We start from the raw sequence: 25,006 nt of genomic DNA, 5'->3' as shown, positions 1-25,006 counted from the left end.
ACAGCCCAGTCCTGGGAAGTCCTTGCCTGTATCTGACGCTGCCCCTTGACTGCACTGTCCCCTCCTCCCAGGAGCAGGTTGACATGAAGACATGAGTTCTTCGAACCTGGGGCAACAGAGGCCGCCCCCAGGACAGGCCAGGGGGAGGTGGGAGCAAGTCCACCTGCTACTAGGGGACAGCAACCCTCTCCGCTGCCGCCCCCAAACCGCACGGCACCTGCCTCCCTCCCAAGAGCCAACTGACCTGGAAACAAACGTCCCGCAAAGCTGCGGCAGCGGCATGGACAGTGGCACTGCCCCTGGTGAACTGGTCCATTTGTCCCCATCTTCCCCTCGGCCTGTCCTGGGGGCGGCCTCTGCTACCCCAGGTTCGCGGGTCACAGGTTACAGGCCAGCCTGCTCCTGGAAGGCGAGCGCTGTGCTGTCAGGGGGCGGCGACAGCGGCGGCGATGGCGGGATTGGGGCTGCCCCGTGCGAGCGCGGGGATTTGCTCCCATTTCCCGCTGCCGCTGCCCCCTCACACTGACCACACGGCGCCCGCCCCTCAGGAGCAGACTGATCTGTAACCTGAGTCCCACGAACCTGGGGCATTGGAGGCCGCCCCCAGGCCAGGCCGCCGGGAGATGGGAGCAAATCAACAGGCTCGCAGGGGCAGACCCCTTTCCCTGCAGCGGCGGCACAGGCCGCCGCCCCCGCAAACCCCCCCCCCACCTGACAGCACAGCGCCCGCCTCCCAGGAGAAGACTGCCTGCGACACGTGCACCCCACGAACATGGGGAAGCAAGACCGGCGGGGTCCAGGCCGCGGGGAACTAGGGTACACATCCAGGGGCTCGCACGGGGCAGCCCCCATGCCCCCGCGGCCGCAGCCGCCGCGGCCGCGGCCTCGAGACCACACCGCCCCCGCCCCCTGGGAGCAGGCCACGGTCTGAGGGCCGGTCGCAGGTGCTCCGGGGCCGTCAGGCGTCCTCCCACCTCCCGGAGCTGCACCTGCTTTTCCAAACCCCGGCATAAGAGGCAGCGAAGACGCGGCGTTCAGGGGCTACTCTTGTGGGGAGGCGGGGTACACTACGAACCAGGACGGCGAACCCGGACCCGCCTCAGGGCCCTAACGGGACGCGCGGCCTAGGCCTCACCCACGCACCCCTCCCTGTGCGCCTCCCAAAAGGCACAGCCCAGGCCTCACCCGCCGACTCCCCGACCTGCGCGTCCCCACCAGCGCCCCCTTACCTGCCTGGCGGCGGCAGCGGAGACGACGACACGCGGCGGCCGAGACCCCAGGCCGCGTTCCTCCTCCGGGAGCTGGTCCGGGAGCAACCGGCTCTCGCCCAGCTTCTACACGCTCTGGGCGGCTTCCGGCGTCTGCGCGTCTGCGCGTGCGCGCCCCTCCTCCTCCCGCCCGCAAGGCGGACGCTGGGGCGGGGTCTCCTGCTGTACCGCCCTTGGACAGGAAGCTCTGAGAATACCATACAGGGTAGGATAAATGGCAGAAAAACTACACATAGGCATATCATTTTTAAACTACAGAAAATCAAAGATAAAAAATTCTGAAAGAAGCCAGGAAAAGCATCAACAACAGCAAACAGCTTACCTATAGAGGAGCAAAGATAAGAATTACATCTGACTTTCTCAAAAACCATGCAAACAAGGAGAGAGTAGAATGATATATTTAAAGTATTGAAAGAGAAAAAAAAATCAACCTAGAATTCTGTACCTTGTGGAATTATTCTTCAAAAGTGAGGTAGAGAGAAACACTCTCAAACAAAAATTGAGGGAATGTGTTACCAGATCTGCCTTGCAGGAAATGTTTGAAGTTCTTTATAGAGAAGGAAAATTATGTAGGTCTTTGAATCTACAGTAAAGAGGGAATCTACATAAATAACTCTGACCTACATAAAGAAAAGAAGATCATCAGAGAAAAAATTAGTGAAGGTAAAATAAAATTTGTATTTTCTTATTCTTAATTGATTTAACAGATTACCGTTTGTTCAAAATAATACCAACAAAGTATTTGATTAGGTATCCAAAGCTGGTTCAAAAACCGATTAATATAATCAACCACATTAACAAGTTAAAGAAGATTCAATATTGTCAAGACATCAGTTCTTCCCAACTTGATCTATAGATTCAGTGCAATCCCAGTCAATAACCCAGCAAGTTTTTTTTTGTGGATATTGACAAATACACTCCAAAGTTTATTTGGAAACAAAAGACCCAAAATAGCCACCATTTATATCCTTTTGGATGGACCTTGAGGGCATTATGCTAAGTGAAAGAAGTCAAACAGAAAGACAAATACCCTAGATCTCACTTATATATGGAATCTTAAGAAAAAAACTGAACTCATAGATACAAAGAACAGATTGGTGGTTGCCAGAGGCAAGGAATGGGATGGGGGATGAAAAAAAAAAATGACCAATAGAACCCTGAAACTAAGTGCTGGCAAGGATTTAAAATGTAGGAATTCTCATTCATTACTGGTAGAAATGAAAAATGGTACAGCCACTTTGGAAGACAGTTTAGTTTCATGGTTTCTTACAAAACTAAACATCCTCTTACCATATAATCCAGCAATCATGCTTCTTGGTATTTACCCAGAGGAGTTAAAAACTTATGCCTACACAAAAGCCTGCACATGGATGTTCACAGCAGTTTTATTCATAATTGCCAAAACTTGGAAGCAACCAAAATGTCCCTTTGGAGGTGAGTGGATAAGTAACTATGGTACATTCAGACAATGCAATATTATTCAGGCTAAAAAGAAATGAGCTACCAAGGCATGAAAAGACATGGAAAAAGCTTAAATGTATATTACTAACTAAGTGAAAGAAGCCAATCTGGAAAAGCTACGTACTGTATGATTCTAACTATAAGACATCTGGAAAAGGCAAATCTATGGAGACAGTAAAAGATCAGTGTCTTGGGGAAGAGGAGGATGAATAGGTGGAGCAAAAATAAATTCCAGGGCAGTGATTCTACTCTGTAAGATACTGTAATGGTAGACACATGTCATTATACATTTGTCCAAGCCCATAAAATGTATAAAACCAAGAGTGAACATAAATGTAAGCAACGGACTTTGGATGATTATAATGTGTCCATGTAGGTTAATCAGTAGCAACAAATATGCCACTTTGGTGTGGAGTGTTGGTAACTGGGGAGGCTATGCATGTTTGCAAGAAGAGGGTAAATCAGAAATCTGTGTACCTTCTGCTCAGTTTTGCTGTGAATATAAAGTGTCCTATGACAGAAGGTGTATTCTGTATATATTATATACATATATATAATATATGTAATATATACAGTGTATATATATCACTTAATGAATTCATAGGCTTCATTGTACATGGATCAGGTGGGGAGCCCCCTGTCTCACTGAGATGCTCCTAGATATCAATACAGACAGCGCTTGACTCGCAATGTTTCAACCTACATTTTTTTCTTTTTTTTTTTTTGACATTACAATGGTACAAAAGTAATACGCATTCAGTAGAAACCATACTTCAAATTTTGAATTTTAGTCTTTTCCAGGGGAAGTGATATGCAGTACCATACTCTCTCATCCTGGGCAGGGCTGTGAGTCAAAGCTCCCAGTCCACCATGTAATCACAAGGGTAACAACAAACACATTTAGAACCAGTCTTTATCCATACAATCATTCTGTTTGTACTTTCACTACAGTACTAAATAAATTACATGGGATAGTCAACACGTTACCATAAAATAGACTTTGTTAGATGATTTTTGCCCAACTGTAGTCTAATGTGAGTGCTCTGAGCAGGTTTAAGGTCGGTTAGGCTAAGCTACATACAATATTTGATACCTTAGGTGTATTGAGTGCATTTTCGACTGACAATATTTTCAACTTGTGATGGTTTATCAGGACATACCGCATCATAAGTTGAGGAAGATCTGCATGTGGAGTGTTATTTCTATAGTCCTTATCTACAGAAAAGAATTCTCCATTCTCACACTGACATGGCATTATGACAACTATCAGAGTTCTGAAACTGGGAAGGAGTGGAGTGGAACTGAGGATCCACCCACTCTTTCAACCTGTCCTTCTGTTTTCATTTTCACACTTCACCCCTGCCCTTCATGGTCCTTGTGGATTTTCAAGTTTTTTCCATTTCTCCTCACTGTTGCACTCTGTGGTTCATAACTTTCTCCATTCTGAAGTTGATTCTCTCTCCTCCTCCACTAGCTTTCTAACTTGGAAAAAAATTGCTCTGTGTTAATGTCTTCTCTCCTCTTGGTCTTTGAGTCCTTATATAATTTCTGTCTCAGTTAGTGACATAATTACCCGTCTTCTCAACTTCCATAAATCAGCATGTCACTCTAAAGTCCTCTAAATTCTCATCCAATTGTTCATCTAGTCTAAGTGATTGTTATATTCTAAGTATCTCCTGGATACATATCCACAAATACTACTTTAGATCTGGTCCTCCTCTTGGACCACTAAAAGAAAAGAGATTGTAACCTAAGGGGGGAAAGTCTCAAAGTGAACATTTGCCTTTTTGTCTCAGTACTGACCGGGAGCAAAAAACGTCCCAATGTGAATGCTCCTGGCCATTTGGCTGGTGTCCTTTAATAGGGAGATGGCTCTTATAGCAAAATATCTGTATGTCTTGGGATAACGCTTATCTTTCTATCCTGTGCTTATTCAAAGAATTTCCTCAGATGAACATTAGTTCTCACTTTCCTTTTTTCCAGGAAGAGACTGGGTTATACCATTGGCAACTATCATTGGAAAAGAACCAGGAAGTCTGGTAATTGGGAACCTTAGAAGATAATTGCTCTCAAGAGAACTGTATCTGGTTGACTAGATGAGCTAAACCCCTAGTCCTAGGTCCATGATGACCCTGGGAAGTTCTGATGCTTTGGGAAAATTCATCTATTCAGCAGATAACTCTCTCCCCTCTACCACATTGACTACAGTACCAAATTCTGAAACACTATTCACCATATTTTCAGTGTTACCCAATATATCATTAAAAGATGAGCAGCATGATTTACAATATAGGCAATCAGGAAATAACTTGAGAAAATCTCTATGTCAAACTGATGTCTTCTTTAGTGTAAAAATCTGTAGAGTCAAGCACATGAACAAAATGTACACACAGCATTATCTCTGTATACACGCAAGCTCATACAGAATTCCTATTTATATTCATATCTCTAAGCTGCCTCATCATAACATCCTCCTAAAAACTTAAGACTCCTTTGGCTCTGCTGGTTACCAAGGTGAATCTTATTGGAGTAAACACAGTTTAGCCGGTTGCCTCAGACAGAGCGGTTCATTTAGGACACTTCAAGTCCTCTGCTTAGTAGCCCCCGCCCCTTTCCTGAGGTCCTTCCTCCTGCCCACTCCCTCACCAACACCAGGCAGAAGGGCACGCTGCCAGCTGCAGAGCTGGCACAAGGTCTGAGGAGCTCTATGTGGGGATCCTCAGTTAACACATGGAGCCCAAAGAGAAACAGGGGAAAAAATTGCAATGCTCAGCTGAATTCCAGAAGCCTACTCATTCCAATACTAACAGATGAGTAGGAGAACAGGAAAGCAAGTGTCATGATCCCACCCCTCCCATTGTCCCTGGCTCCCTCTTCTCATCATTCCAGCCTTCTACTCCTCCCCAAGTTCCTGCATCTGAAGCAGCTCTAATACCTAAGTCTAAAGACCCAACATCTTTCTTTTCTCAACTCTCAGTCTTATACGCCTTGGGCCAACCAAGACTAACTAAAACTGAAAGTTTTTTTTTTAAAGGATGAAATAAAAGAATTTAGGAAGAGTTCAGTACCCTTTCCCGGGAAGACAGTAGTGCCTTAAAATGGCACAGCCTACAAAGTGAGGGCCTCCCTTTGAGCTCTTCTGGCCTGGCCCAGGTGGCCAGGAAAAGAGGGTAGGCTTCTAGGGCCAGCTCTTCTCACATGCTATCCCGGGGCACAATTTTTATATGTCTACATTCCAAATTTTTAATTTGTTCTTTTTTAAAAAAAATATTTTCTCTGCCTTGCTCCCTAATATGAAATGGAACAGAGGGACTTACATTTTGAGCTCTGGCTGGGCCTTTGAATATACTGTATGTTTCTCCCCAGATTACCCCAGAGGCAAAACTCAATCTCTTTGCTAGTTTTTCCAAGAAATCCACTCATGCCAAAGTTTGGTGACTTTAGTTGCATTTACTTAAGCTTTGGGGGAGTTACAAGAAGAGGACCACATCACAAAGTGAAGAGCCATTCTCTTCTCTCCAGCCCTCCTCTCCTCTGCTCTCCCTCCACTCTGCGCACCACCACCACTCTAAATTTTTCTCACTTGATTTGGCATAGTAGTTTTCCTCTCTCTCTGAAACTGTAGTGCTGACATCCAGACACTGCATGAGGGTTGAGTGGTTGAGGAAGGGAGTAGAGCTTAGATTTCTACCTCCAATTTGCATAAGCATATCCATCAAAATGTTCAGAAAAACAAGGGCCTCTTCATCAACATAATACACTCTCTTTAGAACACAGCCATTACAGATAGCAAAACCTTTCCCCTAATATCCAGAGATACATAGATATGATACAGATATAGATTTCTATTGTTGCCCATACATTTATAGACAGATAGATAAATAGATATATAGACAGACAGATAGATATAGATAAATAGATAGACATAAATGTGTGAGTATTCTTCCATGTATCTATGTATCTGTGTAAGTGTGTATGTATTCGTCTATCCATCTATCTAGCAATAGAAATCATTTGTGACTCTGGAACTAAACAAACAAAATGGTTAGAAACCTCTCTTTTTCCTGGCTGAGTCTCTTGGGATCTTGCTTGTTCTCCTCGGAGAAAGTTGATGTTTTTGGCCAGAGCTGTTGCTCATCACTCTGCCACCTGGTAGCTAGAGCCACTTCTAGCCCTGTTTCTTCTCACCAGAGGCTATCCTGCTCCCTGAGGCCCTGCCCAGTGGTAGAGCATGTGGCTCATGTAGCCACCAACGATGTTTTCCTAAGGTGGGGGAGGTCCCTGTCACTCCTTTAGCCTTGTAACTTTTACTGCTCTGGTCCCTAAACGTAAGTCCTCCTGTTACCACTCTTTTATGTTACTTGCTCTCTCAACTTCTCAGTGGTTTTTCTCGTTGAAGGATATCCCTCAATGTTGCACACAAAAATTTCCCTTAATACTAACCTGTATGTACTATCCAAGGGCCAAGTCCCACTGCCTTGCCTCTGTCCTACTTCAGTGTGCATCCATGGCTCTCCCTGGTGTGTGCAAGGAGATGGGGAAAGCAATACTGTTAATTCTGGCTTCCTGGGCACCTCCTCAACCATCTGCCTGGAAGCCTCCCTGTTTCTCCCAGAATTCCCGTGTCTGTTGGCTCTTCATGCTAGTAAGATTCTTTAAAGAATCCTGACATTCTAGAACAGTGCTTTCTAACAGAAATGTAATGCAACTCTCATATGTAACTTTGAATTTTCTAGCAGCCACATTTAAAAAGAAAAGGAAAAACAAATGAAATTAATTCTAATAATACTTAACTCTATTAAAAATATTTTCATTTTAACAAATGATCAGTATAAAACATTCAAATGAGATTAGTTTGGATACTACATCTTTCAAATCTAATATGCATTTTACACTTAACAGTATATCTCAATTCAGACTAGCCACATTTCAAGTGCTCCATAACCATATGTGGCTAGTTGCTGTCATACTGGACAGCATAGTCCTAGAGTTTCAGGTATAAGTTTGTAAGCAGGCCCCTCTCATGTACATAAAATATGCGCCCATGTATCAAGTACAAACTTCTCAGCTGAGCTTTTAAGGCCATCTATAATGTGCCCCACTGTTGGAGTCAGGATGGTCTCCTTGTTGGTGCTCATTCCTCATGTTCGTTCCTGCCTCTGTGCTTAAGCTTCACTGTTCTCCTAACCTCCCTCTTTTCTCTTTTCTGTTCTAACTCCCCGCCTAGCTGCAGTTCCATCTCCTTATGGACTACAGCAGTTCCTACTATTCTTTCTCCGGAGCTTCTTACAGTAACAACTTATAGGCAGGACCATAAATTTAGAAATTACTGATTATATTGTCTTTGTATTATTTGCTGTTATAGATAAAATTTTTCTCTTCATCAAAACTGGGAGCCCTTTGGGAAAAATATCTATGTTGTGTATTACACTTCTCAGTCACCAGTATGATCTACCCTAGCACAGAGCCCACAGTACACACTAAACATGCTTTTTAGTGGCTTAATATGCTATTGGATGCAGTTTTTATGCCATTTCATTTGTACCTTGTCTCTCCAATTAGATTGAAAATTCCTCCCAAATCATATGGTGGTTCTTTTTATCTCCCAAATCACTTAGCACAAATCTACTAGGATTTAAATATCTAAATCTAGCCAAAATTGCAAAATACTTGACAGATTAATAAGTACTTTTGCATACCTAATCTCACTTGATTCTCATTAATCCTTTTGAGGTAGAATTACTGATATCATTGTCACCTTATACATGGTCAGTGTGTGGCACAGAGAAGTTGATTGATTTGCTTGAAGTCACACATTAGAGAAATGCTAAAGAGCCCAAACATCTAATTACAAATGAAAGGTCTCACTTTCCAAATCAGTGGTTACCACCTATACCTCTGTTACATCCTACCCTTATTCCCTCCAAATTAGGGTAGAACCAGAGGTTTTGTTTTGCTTGGTTTTTGTAATTGATATTCTCCAGGAGATTATTGAACATCTGGCCCTGCCATGTCCAAGAATAAGCATTTGGGAACTACTCCTCAGAAATGCTACGTAAAAGGCAGACAGCTCTCTTCTCTGCTCCTCTGGGGAGAATTTCCAGGGTAAGGCATCTCTGTAAGGGATTGCCCCCACCTGCTTCTCTGCCCTTGCCTGAAAAGAGAAAGGAGTACAGAAATTGTTAAATATGTTTGAGAGAATACTATTCAGTGATAGTTCTATCTAAATTTAAATATAAGCTCTCATGTTTTTTACTCTAAAAGTCCAGTGATAATATTTGAGAACATTCTCCCTCCTCCCAGAGTGCCCCACACCCATTAAAAGCAGCATTATTAAAAACAGCAGCTACTGGGCGTGCTTAGAACAGCTCTTCTCAAGTAAATAACTTGGAATGTTTTTATTTTAGTATATCAAAGGAAGTCTGGACCACATTATGGTTAATTGACTACATATTTCCATGAACAGAAATGAAGCTATATTTTAGTTATAAGGATATGGACCACATTGTCTTTAATGCTGGATACCAGCTTTTTAAAAAGAGATGAGAGAGAAGAAATGAAAAGTGAATTACACACTGAATTTCAGCTTGACTTAAAATCTTAGCTGTAGTTCTAGAGCACGGAAGTTATGGGGAAGGTAGCACATATATTTTGGTCTAATTACAGTGATTATACCTATGCTACCCTGGCCCTATCTTTGCATACATTCTGATAAGGAAATATTCTTATAAACAGTGCTCTTTCTTTGTCTGTCCTCCCTGGAGGGAGGTAGTTAAAGCAGCCTAGGTGACTAGAAAACAGAATTCAGAAAGCTAAGCAGAATGAAGAGCCATTTCTGAAGTTCAGAAACACTTATAGCAAAGTTTATTTCTTTTGACAATTTGCATAATTGTTTTTGTGCTTCATGCAAATTAGGCTTAATAAACATTATTTATTTCAAAGCCGAACTCATCAGTTTTGGGCTTAGCTAGTCTGAGAGTGGGGTGGAGAATTCCCAGTGAGAGCACTGTCCCCTGCAAACTCCCCAGTGCTCATTATCTCAGGGAAGGGGCCCCAAGTGAAGCCACACCTAGCACCTCGTCCTCCCAGTCGTTCTCCTCCCTGTTTACTTTGCTAGTGAGAAATGGTCCAACTGGAGACATCTAAAACCTCTAAGCTGTGGGTGGCCTTGATCAAATGCTCTAAGAAGAAAAGAAAAGAGAGGAAATTTTTGATTATCCAGAAACCTTGGATAATGAGTCTCTCTGGACACTTGAAATTTCCCAAATATCTGAGTATTTGCTTCTTTAAGCCTCACACTTTTAACTTTAATCAGTTCAATTGGAACTCTGCACCAAATATATCATATTCTTCCCTGAGTTCTTAAACAAGGAACCTAATTTAACATTTTCTTGACTGAGTCACAAAAATTATAATCTATTGTAATAGAAATACAACAGAAAGATGACCTCAGAGGTTGCTGAGACATGTAAGATGGTTGATTCGTATATTAAATGACCCAGATTTATGTACGTGTAAGTCCTTGTAATGACTTTTTATAGTTTTTCTGAAAACCTCCCTCTCTATTGTCAGTGTACTTAACCACTAGCAGTTCCTTACCCCTGTTTTAAACTGCTATATTCTAGAAATTAGAGTAACGAAGGTGTCAAGAGAAGGTTAAAAGGCTCTGACAGAGGACGTAAGGGACAGCAAATTGGACTTTATTGAGTCCTACCAAATTTCTTCATTTGGGTCAACTGTATAGCAATTTCTACATGGGGAGATTGTCAGCTGAGTTCTGGAAAGGTGAGAGACTATTGTAGCTGCTCCAAGGAAGTTGATTTGAGAACTCAGAAGAATGCTAAAATGAGATATGAATCTTCCTCACAGAATTTATAATAAAATGATTTTTCTGAAGACAAAAGCCGTACATGCCAATTTTAAAATCTTTAAATCATATAGATATATGCAGTGTGGAAAATGAAAGTTCCTCATATTGAATCTTCACCACCATGAAAAGACTACTTGTGAAAAATACATCAGTGTTTTTTTCTGTCCACATACTAGTGGGTTACTAAGACTGTTTTTAAAAAGTAAATTTAGTATCATACACTGCTTGTGCCTTACCACTTGATCTTTCAACTTACCGATTAATCTTGAATGTCCATGAATTCATACATTTTTAGTTACTGTATTGCATTTAACTGCAGCTTCGTATTCCATTAAGGAAGCATCATAATTTATTTAAACAGCTCTCTACTGATAGATATTTGGATAGCATCCAGCTTTTCAACATTGCAGTCAACACTGAAATGGACATCTTTGATTATGTATAATTGAGTATTTGGGTAGGATAAATTCTTAGATGTGAAATCTGTCATTTGTGTTAATTTCCTAGAACTGCTGTAACAAAGATCACAAACTGGGTGGCTTAAAACAACAGAGACATATCGTCTCACGGTTCTGAAGGTTAGAAATCCAAAGTCAAGATGTCAGGACCATGCTCCCTCTGAAATCTGTAGGGGAGCCCATCCTTGTTCTTCCCAGCTTCTGGTGGTTTGCTGTCAATCATTGGTGTTCTCTGCCTTACAGCTGCATAACTCCAATCTTTGCCTTCAATGTCACATGGCAACCTCCCTGTTTGACTCTATCTTCATGTAGCTATTTTCTTGCATTTGCTCTACCACTGAGCTTTATCCACCTCTTTTTTGTTGGGGGGGGTGGGCATGACACAATTTAAGCCATAACATGCTAAGAGCTTTCAAAATTTTAGTAGATGTTGCCAAAGTTTCTTTCAAAAACATTATGCCAATATAGATTGTCACCAATAATGTATGAAAGTGACATACACTTCTCACCCACCCTGGATATTACCAATTTTTAATTATTTCCTAATGTGTAAGTAAAAACTTATAATTTATTATTTTATTTTGCATTTCTCTAATTATTAGTGAAATGAGAAAATTTTCTCTTGCTTTACTGATTAGTTGCATTTTTTCCTGTAGTTTGCCACCCTTTTGTCCATTTTTCTATTCCATTGTTCATCTTTTTCTTATTGATGAGTGTTTTTTGCTTATTAGAGGAATCAATAAATTCTTTGCTTGTTATATATGTTGTACTTTCCCTCCAACTTGTTCTTTACTTATGTCTTTGAACAGTAGCTTTTTAAAAATGGAATAATAATTGACATATACATTGTATTAGTTTTAGGTGTAACATAATGATCTCTTATATATATGTATTGTGAAACAGTTACTGCAATAAGTTTAGTTAACATCCATCACCACACGTAATTAAACTTTTTTCTTATGATGAGAAGTTTTAAGATCTATTTTCTTCCCAACTTCCAGAATATAATACATTGTTAACTATGGTCACCATGCTGTAATGTATTACATCCCCAGGACTTACTTATCTTATAACTGGAAGTTTGTAGCTTTTGACCACAGAAGCTTATTATTTTATGTAGTTACTTTCCCCTTTTTATAATCTAGGAATTTTCATGTTTAGAAAGGCCTTATCAAAGAGGGGAGGGATAAATTGGGAGTTTGGGATTAACAGATACACACTACTATATATAAAATAGATAATAAGGACCTGCTATATAGCTATATATACAGGGAGCTATATCCAGTTTCTTGTAATAAGCTATAATGGAAAATCATCTGAACATATATGTGTATATATATGTATATACATAACTGAATCACTTTACTTTACACCTGAAACTAACATTGTAAATTGACTACACTTCAATAAATAAAAATTTAAAAAAAGAAAGGCCTTATCCACTCCAAGATTATAAAAATATACACTCATATTTTCTTCTAATACAGTTATAGCTTCATTTGTACATTTTTTATAATCCCTTTGACATGTATTTTAGTATAAGGAGTGAAATGAGCATCTAGAATTATTATTTTTCTAAGTGGCTATCAATACTATTTGTTGATCTATTTTCCACATAGATTGGAAATGATACCTATATCACTTACTGCATTATGTGTAAAGTGCTGCATGTTTGGGGGTCTGTTCGTGGGCCGTCCTATTCTGTTCCATTGTCCTGCCAGTCTCTTATTAAGTAGGAACCACAGTATTATAGTTACTATAACTTTATAATATATCTGAATATCTGGTAGGGCTTATTTCCCTCCTTTGCTTTTCATAAATTTTCTGGCTATTATAGCTTTATTCCTTTAGATTAAGTTTAAATTTCATCAAATTCTTCTACAAATCCTTTTGTATTTTGATGGAATGACATTGACTTTATATTATAGATGAAATTTACACTGTGTATTCTTTTGTTTTCCTCTCAAAGGTAGAACTGTTTCTTCATGGATTGAAGTCTTCTTTCATATCTCTCAATGTTATATATACCTTTCTCTTTGTATAATACAGTATATATAATTTTGTCAATTTATTCTTAAGTATTTCATTTTTTCATTGCTTTTGTGAATAAAATGTTTTCTTACATTAAGTTTTCTACCTGGTTGCTTTTGCATGCAGGAAAGTTATTGATTTTTTAAAAAATAATTAAATATGTTACTGACTAGCTTCCTGAATTCTCACATTATTTCTAACAGCTTTTTGTTGTTTTCTTGTGGTTTCAGGTGAATTGTCATATCATCTACAGTAAGTAGAATTTTGCCTCTTTTCTTATGGCATTTACAATTTTTATTGGTTCTCTTTCGTAATTGCATTTGCTAGCTCTTCCAGAAAAATATTAAGTAATAGCATTGGTAGTAGACACACTTATTTTATTCCTGATTTTAGTGGAAATGTTTCCATTGTTTTCCTGTTATTCATGATATTGAATTATGATTTGGAACTCATATATCTATTGGATTATGAAAGTATTCCTGTATTCCTATTTTCACACGGTGGTTAGGAATATGTCACTTCCCAGCTATATACAGTTCCTGCTCTAGCTATGTGACCTGAGGCAAGATCCTTAAACTTGCTAAGATTTAGTCTGGTTATCTGTAGAATGAGCCTGGTGAACTTTCATCACTGGGTAATGGTGAGGGCTCAATGACAAAACACACACAAAGCACATCAGATGGTGCCCAGTGCATAATAAGGGCAGAATAAATGTTAGCTTTTATTATTGTTACTGTTTTACTCTAAATGAATGTTCAGTTTTATTACATTCCTCTTCTGTATCTTTGAATGTAATCATGACTTTTCTCCTTGACTATTAATAGGGTGAATTACACTAATAGATTTTCTAAAATTGAATCCCCCCTGAAATGAGCTCCAGTCTATCACAGTGTATTCTTTTAATGGACTTCTGGATTCTCTTTGTTAATATTTTGATGAAGATTTTTGCCTCACAGTTAAAAGTAAGAGCACCTTAGCATAGTTTGTGTGTGTGTGTGTGTGTGTGTGATTTGTGTGGTGTGAGTATGGTGTGGGTATGGTGTGAATAGATGTGATGTGGTATGGGTAGCGTGTGGGTGATTCATGTGTGAATAGTGCATGTTTGTACTTGTGTAGTGTGATACATGTGTATGTGTGAATAGTGTGTAGTGTGTATATGTGGTATGTTCATATTTATACAGTGTGTGTGGTAGTATAGGGGTATGTGTGGTGTGTGTAGTGTGGACAGTGTTGTGGGGCAATGTTTGAATGAGGTGTGCAGTATATGCATGGGATCTCTATGAGGTTTTGGTACCAATGATATATTGGCTTCATAAAAAAAAGGAACTTCTTTCCCTTTTCCGTTAACTCATTGCTGAATGAGTTTAATGGCATCAGAAGCATTTCTGCCTTAAAGGTTTAAACTAATCAACTTGTTAAATGATCTGGGCAGGGGCAGTCTTTGATAACATTATCAATTTATTCCATGGTTTGAGTTTTGAAAAATCTTTTTGAGTCAATTTTGATAAAAATTTTTTGAAAATCATTCATTTGTTCTTTTTTATTAGAGAATAAAGGAACAACTGTTTTGATATTATATCAAATAATAGTGTAGTATATAATTAAAATGCTTTCCTAACACTTAATAATGAAGACAAAAAGTAAGGAGAGTTGAGAGGTGATTTTGGCACCAAGAGTACTACAAAGATAATCAAGCCGGGAAGATGGACTCTCTTTGAGATTGGATCATCTTTTAGTAAAAATGGGGAAATATGTGATTCATTGGTTTACCGCAGTTAAGTAAATAGTAAATGAATACCTACAAAATAAGTGTGATCAGTAGACTTAAATCCTTCTAAACATGGCTCTTGAGGAATATACCAAAAGGATTCTTTAGGGGTGGGAATGCTAGGAAGCTGGTGCATCAGAATGGAGCTCAGCCAAGTGTGTGCCTACTGTCAGCTAATAGAACAAGAAGGACTTCCTGGAGGAGATGGACTGAAACTAAGTTGAGAAAAGAAAAGTGATTCAAAAAGGCCAAGGATGTTATGATAAGAACTGCAGTCACGGGATAAAAACTACAGGGTGGAGGTCATGCCTGCTGGTGTGGGAAGTACAAGTACCAGGACTAGTGAGACTTGGGGTTAGCTGGTGGGTGGGCACAGAGTGTCGAGCTAAGGAGATCTGGCATGAGCCACATGTCTTTCAGAAGTCAGCTGACCTCTTGTTCTTACTTGAAGCCTTATTCATGTTTGTACCCGTGGCTCTTCTTCCCCCTTGAACTTGAAGAGAGGGTGCTAAGTTAGTACGCTCAGTTAGATGACCTAAACATGGGCTGGTGAAATGTGGGGTCTACAGGCCTTCTCTCCTCCCACCCCCGAGTGTCCTGACCTCTTCTGAGTTTCCAAGTGCTGCTTCCTTGGCTGAGGTTTTCCCAGAACACAAAGTTCTGCTTGTAGGCTCCAGATACCCAGAAATGCCTCTCTCTGGCCAGTCGACTGCTCCCATCTCCACACAGGACCTAGAGGAATGTCAGGGAGAGAAGGGAAGATGAGAGCTAATCATTAATTCCCTCAAGGGATCTTGCAGAGGGGACATGGACTTACCATTTCCAAATAACGACATTCTAGTTGACTGTTTTGTGCTGAAAGGGCGTTTATGTCCCTGATCCTCAAGGGAAAGTTAAAATGAAGTAGGCTTTATTTGGTTGTCTTTGCTCAGTTTGGAGCACCTGGAACTGCAAGGGATTTTACACCTGAATTCTGGGGCCCTGGGGGTTCTGCAGCCTGTTCTTTGTGTATAGCAGGTGCTCAGTAAGTGCCTGCTGACTTTATGTGATTGTGGTAGGTCTGGTGGGTGGTTGGCGGCAGAGATCAGACCGGGACTTAGAGCTATGGGATTGGCTTCCTGGCCTCCTTCCACCAGGCCCACCTGAACCACTCTTGGGAGGTGAGGCTGGAGGAAGCAGGCTGTGGAAGCAACTGCAGAAGTGGTGTCTGGAGAATAGGAGCAAGCCAGGGAAACACTCAGGCCTGGCCAGCATTGAGAACCAGGGTTTCCAAACTGAGATGTGTGTCAGAGCAGGGGAGAGCAGCCACAGGCCAGAAACCAGAGTCTTTGCAACCAAACTTACAGGGCCTGATATTATTCCTGCCATGGCAGGATCCAAAGACGGTCCCAAGAATGGCCTTCCCAGAGGCGAAAGGCCCATCAGATGCCAGATTAGACCTGCTGTTGTTACCACATCCTCCTGACAAGACTCCAGAATATCTATAATGTTAAGGGTTGAACTTTGAGTGAACACCACCTGCTGAAGACCAAATGCTCCCTGCAGTGTTTCCAAAATGTGACCTGTGGACCAACCACCTATCTCAGAATTACCCAAGATGCTTGTTACAAATGTAAATTCCAAGGCCCCACCCAGACCTACTAATTCAGCATCTCTGGGAGTGTGGCCAGGAGTCTGCATTTTTAATAATACCCCAGATAACTCTTATTTATACACACTGACATTTGAGCTCTACCATGTGTTACTGAAACTAGTAACTAGTTCCAGGGAACTAGTGTGTTCCCTGGAAGTGAGTAAATGGCAATAGTAAACTCTGGCCCATATTCATTTCTTTGTTCACTTATTCATTCAACAAATATTTTTAAAGACTTATGTTCAAAGCATTGTTAGGTGCTGTGGAAAGTTAAACTTCACCAGTTAGTACTTATTTAACTAGTACTCAACTATGCTCCAGGCAAGATGCGAGGCACTGCAGATCCAACATAAATAAGCAGTTCCTGACCCCAGAACCTGGACAGGGATGGGGGCCCTCATGGGACCAATGTGACACAATGTGACGCACACTGCTGATGATGTTATGTACAAAATATACGACAACAGTGTTGGAGAAATCATTCTATTAAAGGCCAGAAGTGAAGATGGCATTTGAAGTAGATCCTGAAGAATGAGTAGAATTTTGCCTAGGGGAATAGGCAAGGGTAAGAGGAGCATGCTGAGTGGTGGGAGCAACCCCACGAAAGGCACAGAGACACAAGATGCAGGACATACCTGGGGGTCCAATGAGAAGTTTGGTGTGACTTGCCTATGGGGTGCCTGCCTAGAGGAAACCAACTGAAAATGAAGCCAGAAACAGGCAGGTGCCAGGTTGGGAGGAACTGTAAATGTTATTCCAAGAGTTTGGACTTGGTACTATACCAAGAGCCAGTGGTTCCCAAACCTGGCTGTGCAGATTCCTGAGCCGTATCTACACCCAGTCTGATTCGATCTGGGGTGGGATCAAAGAGTGTATTTTCACCAAAGTCTGCAGGCAATGCACAGCCATGGTTGGGACCCACTGTAATGAAGATTGCTAGAAGGACTTTCAGTAAGGAAAGTCATTGTCACAGTTGGACTCTGGGCAAGCCTGAGACTAGAGTGAGGGGAATGAGGCACCTACGGAGCAAAATGTAAGGAGAGTTCCACTCTCAGCACTTGCAAGATCCTGAGAGTAGTATCTCCTTAAACTTCATGCCTTTAGCACTCCACTCCACATCCTAGTCCCAGCCATGACTCAAGGGACTATAGAGAGGCTTCCAAGTGGGGAGGGCAGTAGAAACAGGATAGCCTTCTAGGTGAGAAAGGATGGAGGCCTCCAGGATGGAGAGAAGATCAGAGACCCTTCCAAAGTAGCACCTGTAAGACTGGATGTGACCCAGGGCAGCAGCCTAGGAGGAGACTGAGGTTGTCTGGCTTAGGCCCTGGAGCATGAGAACCGTGTACTGACATAGTGGGCATGAAGTAGATTTGGGGAGCAGATAAGTGGTTCATTTTGAGACATACTATTTGAGGTTCTTGTAAGAGATTCTGGACAGAACTGTACCACCACTTCTTCCTGAAGATACATTCAGGTACATCCTATTGCAAGAATCTCAACAAATTCAACAACCAATTATTAAGCACTTAATATGTACAAAGCCCTATGCTAAACTGTGGGGGGGGGGCACAAAAAGTGAATAAGACATTACCCCAAGTCTCCAGAACCTCTTATATGCAAATGAATAATTCTAGTGCATTAGTCTATATTAGATCCAATGATAAAAGTACAGAAATAGTGCTATGGGTACCAAGAAGAAGATGTAAGAATGATTCTGGAAGTGAGGATTGGAGAAGGTTTTTTGGAAGCAAGATCTGAGCTGGCTCCTAAATGTAGCTATAAGAGAAGAACAAGCAAAGCAGAGAAAAATTTGAGTGAAAGCACAGAAGCAGGATGTGCACAGAGTATTAGAAGACTGCTTTGGAGACCATGTTCCCACATACATTTATGAAGCATCTTATGTATGCTCAGTACAATGTTAGTGTGGCAGCCATGAGAATGAACCTTATATGCATCCAGTTATGAGGAAGCTCACTGACCAAGGGCCCAAGTGCCACACTCTGAAATCCATCGCTGCCTTGTTGTGAGGGCCACACTTTTCCCAGGCTGCTCCCATGCAGGGATGGAATCTCAGGGATTCTGAGAAAAGCCCATTTCTAGAAGATACAGACTCATCTGATGGCCAGTTTTGGCTTGAGGATGGCCATCTAGGACACTTCCACCCACTCTCCCTTTACTCGCCTTCACTTCGGGTCAGATTATATTGGAGCCTGGAGACTTTCCCAGCCTTACCAGCGACTTTCCCATTTCCTTTCAATACTAGCTTTTCCAAGGCTAGACTAACCCATATAGGTATTGTGAGGGGGAATAATATCACGATGATTTCTTTTTCTCAGTTCTTGGCATATTGAATTATTCCTTAAATAACCCTAATAGGGCTCTCTGTTCAAAGGAAGTTAACAGAGAGATATTTTATAAAAAGAAAACATTTCTGAAAAAGGACAAATCACTCTGCCTCTTGATGCTTTTGTGTGTATCAAGATTTCTCCAAGGGGGGTGTGGCTGGAATGAAACATGTTGGTAGCCCAGCAATAGGCTCAGCGGGGTGGTGGCTGAGCACAGTACTGAGCTGCGGAATTTCTGCTGGCTGCTCAGTCCTGCCTCATTGGCCCTGTGCTTTCTCAGGCAGTACATGATGGATGTTTTATAAGGTGCTCTGATTTTCCAAAAATCATGTTGGGTAGGGAAGCTTTGGAGCCAAGCAGGCCTTGGTTTAAACAGCAAATGAGCAACTTTCTACATAACCTCAAACCGGTTCCATAACCTTTCTGAGCTGCTGTTACCTCACCTACAAAATGGGGATAGCACATGGCACATGCACAGTTACTTGGAGGACTGGAGATAAACTGTAGTGCACCAGGCACTCTATAATTGGGACTTCTTATGTCTATTAGTTTTATCCAAAAAATGGGGTTGAGTTTAGCAGTGTAGGGTGGAATGCAGTCGAGGTCACACTGGAGAATGTTTCAGGATAAGGATCCAGTGTTTCTCTCTATCACTGCCAACAAGAGGAAACAGCTCAGAGATCAGAATGAAGATCATCCAACAACCTAATACTAGGGATTGCCCTTTTGAAATTCTTAATTTTGGCTATTAGAGCCAGAACCTTCTGTAGATATTAGTGTGGTGTTTAACAGCACACAAGTCTCTGCTTCATTCCATCAGGATAGACGCAGTGTTGATTCAGTGGACTTAGGTGTTTCCATGCCAGGTATCTCTCAGCACATAGAATCATAGATTCATTGTTCTGATTCCCAGCAGAGGGCAACTCCAGTTATGTGTGCACTAGCATGCAACCTATAAGCCTCTGTGGTGGGTTGAAGATGGCTAAAAATTCTTCTATCTTCCTTCCATAGATGGGTGGGTTCCGTTTCCCCTCCCCTGATGCTGAGTTGGCACAGTTGTATTAGTCAGAGTTCTCAGAGAAACAGAATATATACGTGTGTGTGTGTGTGTGTGTGTGTGTGTGTGTGGAGAGAGAGAGGAGATTTATTATAAGGAATTGACTTACATGATTATGGAGGCTGAAAAGTCTCAACATCTGTCATCTGTAAGCTGGAGACCTAGGAAAGCCAGTGGTATAAGTTCCAGTCTGAATCCAAAGACCTGAGGACCAGGAGCACTGATGTAAGACTCAATCCAAGAGCAGAGGGACACCAGTGTCCCCGCTGAAGCAGTTAGGCAGAGAGAGCAGATTCTCCCTTCTGCCTTTTTGATCTACTGAGGCCTTCAGTGGATTTGATGATGCCCACATTAGGAAGGATGATCTGTTTTACTCAGTCTACTGATACAAATGCTAATCTCATGCAGAAACACCCTCACAAACATACCCCAAAATACTGTTTAATCAAATATTTGGGCATCTCACGAGCTGGTTGACAGGATACATAAAATTAGCCATCCGAGAACAGTGAAAGGAAAGCTTTGCTAGTTCTGGGCTAGCCTTTAAGAGAACAGGCAGATTCCTCCTTGCTCTTTTGGAACCCTGAGTAGCCACAGAACATGTCTGGCTGGCCTGCCAGAGAAACCATGTGCAAAGGCCCTGGGATTATGTGGAGAGAGGACAGCCAAGCCAACCTTCCAGCCACAGCCATTCCTGCTAAGACCACAGGAATGTGAGAAAAGCCACCTTGGACCCTCTAGATCAGACAAGCCACAGCTATATACCCTGAGCAATCCCAGGCAACCCCAGGTGGGGCAGAAGAATCACCCGACTGAGAACTGCCAAACTTCCAACCAACAAAATAGTGAAATCTAATAAAATGGTGGTTGTTTCAAGCTACTAAATTTTACAGTAGTTTGTTATACAAAAAGAGATAACCTTGAAGAAAAGTCTGCACTTGGAACTCCCTTGGTATGGCACCCATGCTACCCTAAGAATTTGAGATGACTCAGCGCCCCGAAAACTTTACTAGACTGAGAGTTCGAGACTTTGAGCGACTTTGAATTTGTTGCCTGCTCACCATCTCAGAGCTGAAGGTGTGTGTAGGGGGAATACGCAAAAGGATGCTCCCAGGCTCACTCTAGAATTTGATTAATTTCCTTCAACTCTAACCTTCTCTCTTCTGACAATTGTTTTTAAAAGTGGAAGACTAGGATGGAAGAGAACAGAAAGAGAAAGAATGGAATATAGAAAAAAGTGAAAATGGAAAGAAAAGGAAGTTGGAGTTCTCAGATTGAATGGCGTCTGCTCAAAAATGAAGAAATAAAATCAAAACCTCCAAGCAAAGAAATGAGCCAATTCTCGCAACACCTATTCATTGTTCAACACCAACCACACATTAGAGGATAAATTAAGACAAATAGCTAATGGTGAAGAGAACTTCTTTATTCTCGGTTTCTATTTGACATCAGTTTCATTTATTCATTCATTCAGTCCACAAGCATTTATTAAATAATTGTTATCTATAGGAGAAACTAAAAAAATATGGTATAATTGAAATATCCTACTTCACCCATTTGCAGCAGATGATAACTCTTCAGAGGTTTGATTTCCAGAATATATAAACAGCTCATACAACTTAATAACAAAAAGAGAAACAGCCCAATCCAAGAATGGGCAGAAGACCTAAACAAGCAATCCTCCAGTGAAAGCATACAAATGGCCAATAGGCATATGAAAAAATGATCAATATCACTAATTAACAGTGAAATGCAAATCAAAACTACAATGAGGTATCACCTCACACCAGTCAAAATGGCCATCATTATAAAGTCCACGAACGATAAATGCTGGAGAGGCTGTGGAGAAAAGGGAACCCTCCTACACTGTTGGTAGGAATGTAGTTTGGTGTAGCCATTATGGAAAACCATATGGAGATTCCTCAAAAGACTAAAAATAGACTTACCCTATGATCCAGCAATCCCACTTCTGAGCATATATCTGGAGGTAACTCTAATTTTAAAAGATACATGCACCTCAGTGTTCATAGCAGCACTATATACAATAGCCAAGACATGAAATCAACCTAAATGTCCATTTTTAAATGACTGGTTAAAGAAGAGGTGGTATATTTATACAATGGAATACTACTCAGCCATAAAAAAGAATAAAATAACGCCATTTGCAGCAACATGGATGGACCTAGAGATTATCATTCTAAGTGAAGTAAGCCAGAAAGAGAAATAAAAATACCATATGATATCACTTATATGTGGAGTCTAAAAAAGAAAAAAGAGGACACTAATGAACTCATCTACAAAACAGAAACAGACTCACAGACATAGTAAACAATCTTATGGTTACCAGGGGAAAGAGAATGGGAAGGGATAAACTTGGGAGTTTGAGATTTACAAATGTTAGCTATTACATATAAAAATAGATTTTAAAATTTCTTTTGTATAGCACAGGGAACTATATTCAATATCTTGTAATAACTTTTAATAAAAAGAATATGAAAATGAATATATGTATGTATATGCATGACTGGAACATTGTGCTGTACAATAAAATTATGCACCCCCAGAATGGAGGAAATCCATTCTTCTCTCCTGGGGATCCCTATCTGTGATACATTCAAGAAGCCCACAAGTACTTAGCCAGATCACTTCAAAGAAAATCCATTCGACAGCCAGAAGAAACTGTTCTTCACCACTGTTGCTGTAGCCATGGCTTCACTGTAGAGCTGCTGAAAACAGGGAGTCCATTCTTTCACCTAAATAAATGCTACAGTGGGTAAGGTCCATGCCAGAAAAAGTTGAAGTTAATGTGTCCACCTTGCCACCAAAGCCAGTAGTTCACTACTGGCCCTGTGCCTTGAGAAGTCGCCATTGAATCTGAGGTTCACTACCAATTTGGCAGTGATTTTTCAGAGTGCAGGGTGGACAAGAACATTCCTTCTTCCAAATGCATCATCCACTTCAGGTGCATCAGGCACCAGTGTTATAGATCTTTAGGGAAAGAGCCACATACCAAAAGTCCTCCCCTGCTAAGGAATGCCAGGGAAGTTCCAAAGTAACCACAAGATATACCCCAAATCAGATCTCTTCCATGAATCATCAGATCAGATTCCCAAAGAGGAGAGGAAGTCCTTTCCTCCCCAGTCCAAGCCTGCTAATTTTCCTGTCCCGGTGTTAACCACTTGTCATCCCCTATGGTTTCAACAGAGAGAGTCCTTGGCCACTTCATTACAATAAAACATTGTCTCCTCTCCTTTGGAGAGGGTATACACATACAAAAATGGGTAACAATAAAGGAGAATACTGCATCAAATCATAGAACTTTAAGATTAGAACAGACTCCAAAAAGGGTTGTAGTTCAACCTCCCCATTATGCCAACAGGGAAACAGAGGCTCAGAAACTTCACCAATCTGTGCAAAGCCAGGTACAACATTTGACAGTTGAATTCAAATCCTCAACCCAAGCTCATTCCTCCAGATTTTCACATAACTGCTTCTCTTGGCCTCTAAATGAAACTAAAAGACACTTAAATAATTTGGGGGCTTTACTTTTTTACTTTGCCGAAGAGAAACAGAAACATTCCTCATTAAGCCAAGGCAGGGTCTGACAGAGCTTGGCAGCTGGAAGTGTCTTTCTAAATCTGGAAACACAACATCTCCTTTGAAAAGTGGGAGCAACAATTTGTGCCTCTTAAATGTGAAGAAACGTATTTCTTTGTGAGAAAAAATTAACTGCAGTGAAATTGCTGAAGAAAAATATTGGGCAAGGCAGTCAGCAAAACAAGAGATACTGAGTTTGTCAGAACATCCAGTTTATTCATATGCCAAAAAGGGGGAAAATACCAGCAAATTATTTTCTATTTGCAAATATGTTTTGTTAATTTTCCCAGAAGATAAATATACAGGAACTCATGAGTTACAAAAATTGAATGCCCAAGTATTTTGTAAAGAGAACAAGCTGAAATTGGGCTAAAGAGGAAAAAAAGATTCTTTGTTCACTTTACAAGAAAATCTTCCCACCATCACCATCCAGAATCATTGATGGGCTGAGTCAAATACACAAGATCACTGATTTAGGGGAGATGTCAGTTTAAGACATACACTCATTTATTCACGTATAAGAATGACATGAAGGAAATGGCAATAATGCCTTCCATTCTACGCTCAATTTTTGAAGTCTTTGTGTTCATTTTTGCTTTAACACCAGATTTCTAGATTGGATGGCTGGATGATACAGTCAATCACATGGAGAAAGGCTCATCAATTCCGATTTTGACCTTGTGTTTCGAGTATTTTGGGGATCAAATTCTTCTAATCATTGGATGAAATGATCTCTTTTACTGGTATGAAACTTGGTGCACAGCTTGCCAGACACTTTGTTTTTGGGTCTTTCACTGAATCGCTTAGCTTTTTGCTGTTCTTCCTCCCTTTTTTCTTACCTTATTGCTGCATCTTGAGAATAATATGCCCTCATGATTGAATGACATACTCCTCTCCTGGAATATGCAGGTCTGGTCCAGCAGAACACCCATTGTGTGTTCATGTGGAATCATTCAGTTTTGTGTGTTCCATCACTGCACATTCGCATGCACATTGTCTTGCTTTTTTTATTTTCCTCCTCCTTTTCTTTCGTCATAGTCATGATATAGCTGCACATCTATGATTAACTGAAATGGTATGGGACTGATGATTAAGGGAGAAAATTCTAGAATTAGATCTGTTCACTAGAATTGGGGACAAGACAGCAGGTACATATACCGGGGGTCTAGAGCCAGCTGAAGATGGGGAGTTCAGTCTGCAGGCAAAGCAGAATGTGACAGACAGAGGGCCAGGTCAATATTGGCACCATAGTATGTAACATGTACTGGGTGCAGTTCGTACCAGAGTGGTACGGGGAGATGGTACCATTGCTCCTAACAAGGACAATCAGAAGTGTGCAGATACTACGCAGAGTCCAAGGCATTACTGAGGCACCAAGGAGACGGCAGCAGCATCTGGTTACCAAAGCTGGCCTCAGGTGGAAAGTGGACCAGCAGTCAGGGTGAGCCTGAGGCCCCCTGGAGCTTCTTCAGCAGATCTGCCTCAAGTCCAGGAGCTGGGGTAGGATAGGCAGTGGAG

This window comes from Vicugna pacos, chromosome 22, assembly GCF_048564905.1.
Source record: "Vicugna pacos chromosome 22, VicPac4, whole genome shotgun sequence".
NCBI lineage: Eukaryota > Metazoa > Chordata > Mammalia > Artiodactyla > Camelidae > Vicugna > Vicugna pacos.
This window is presented reverse-complemented; position numbering follows the sequence as displayed.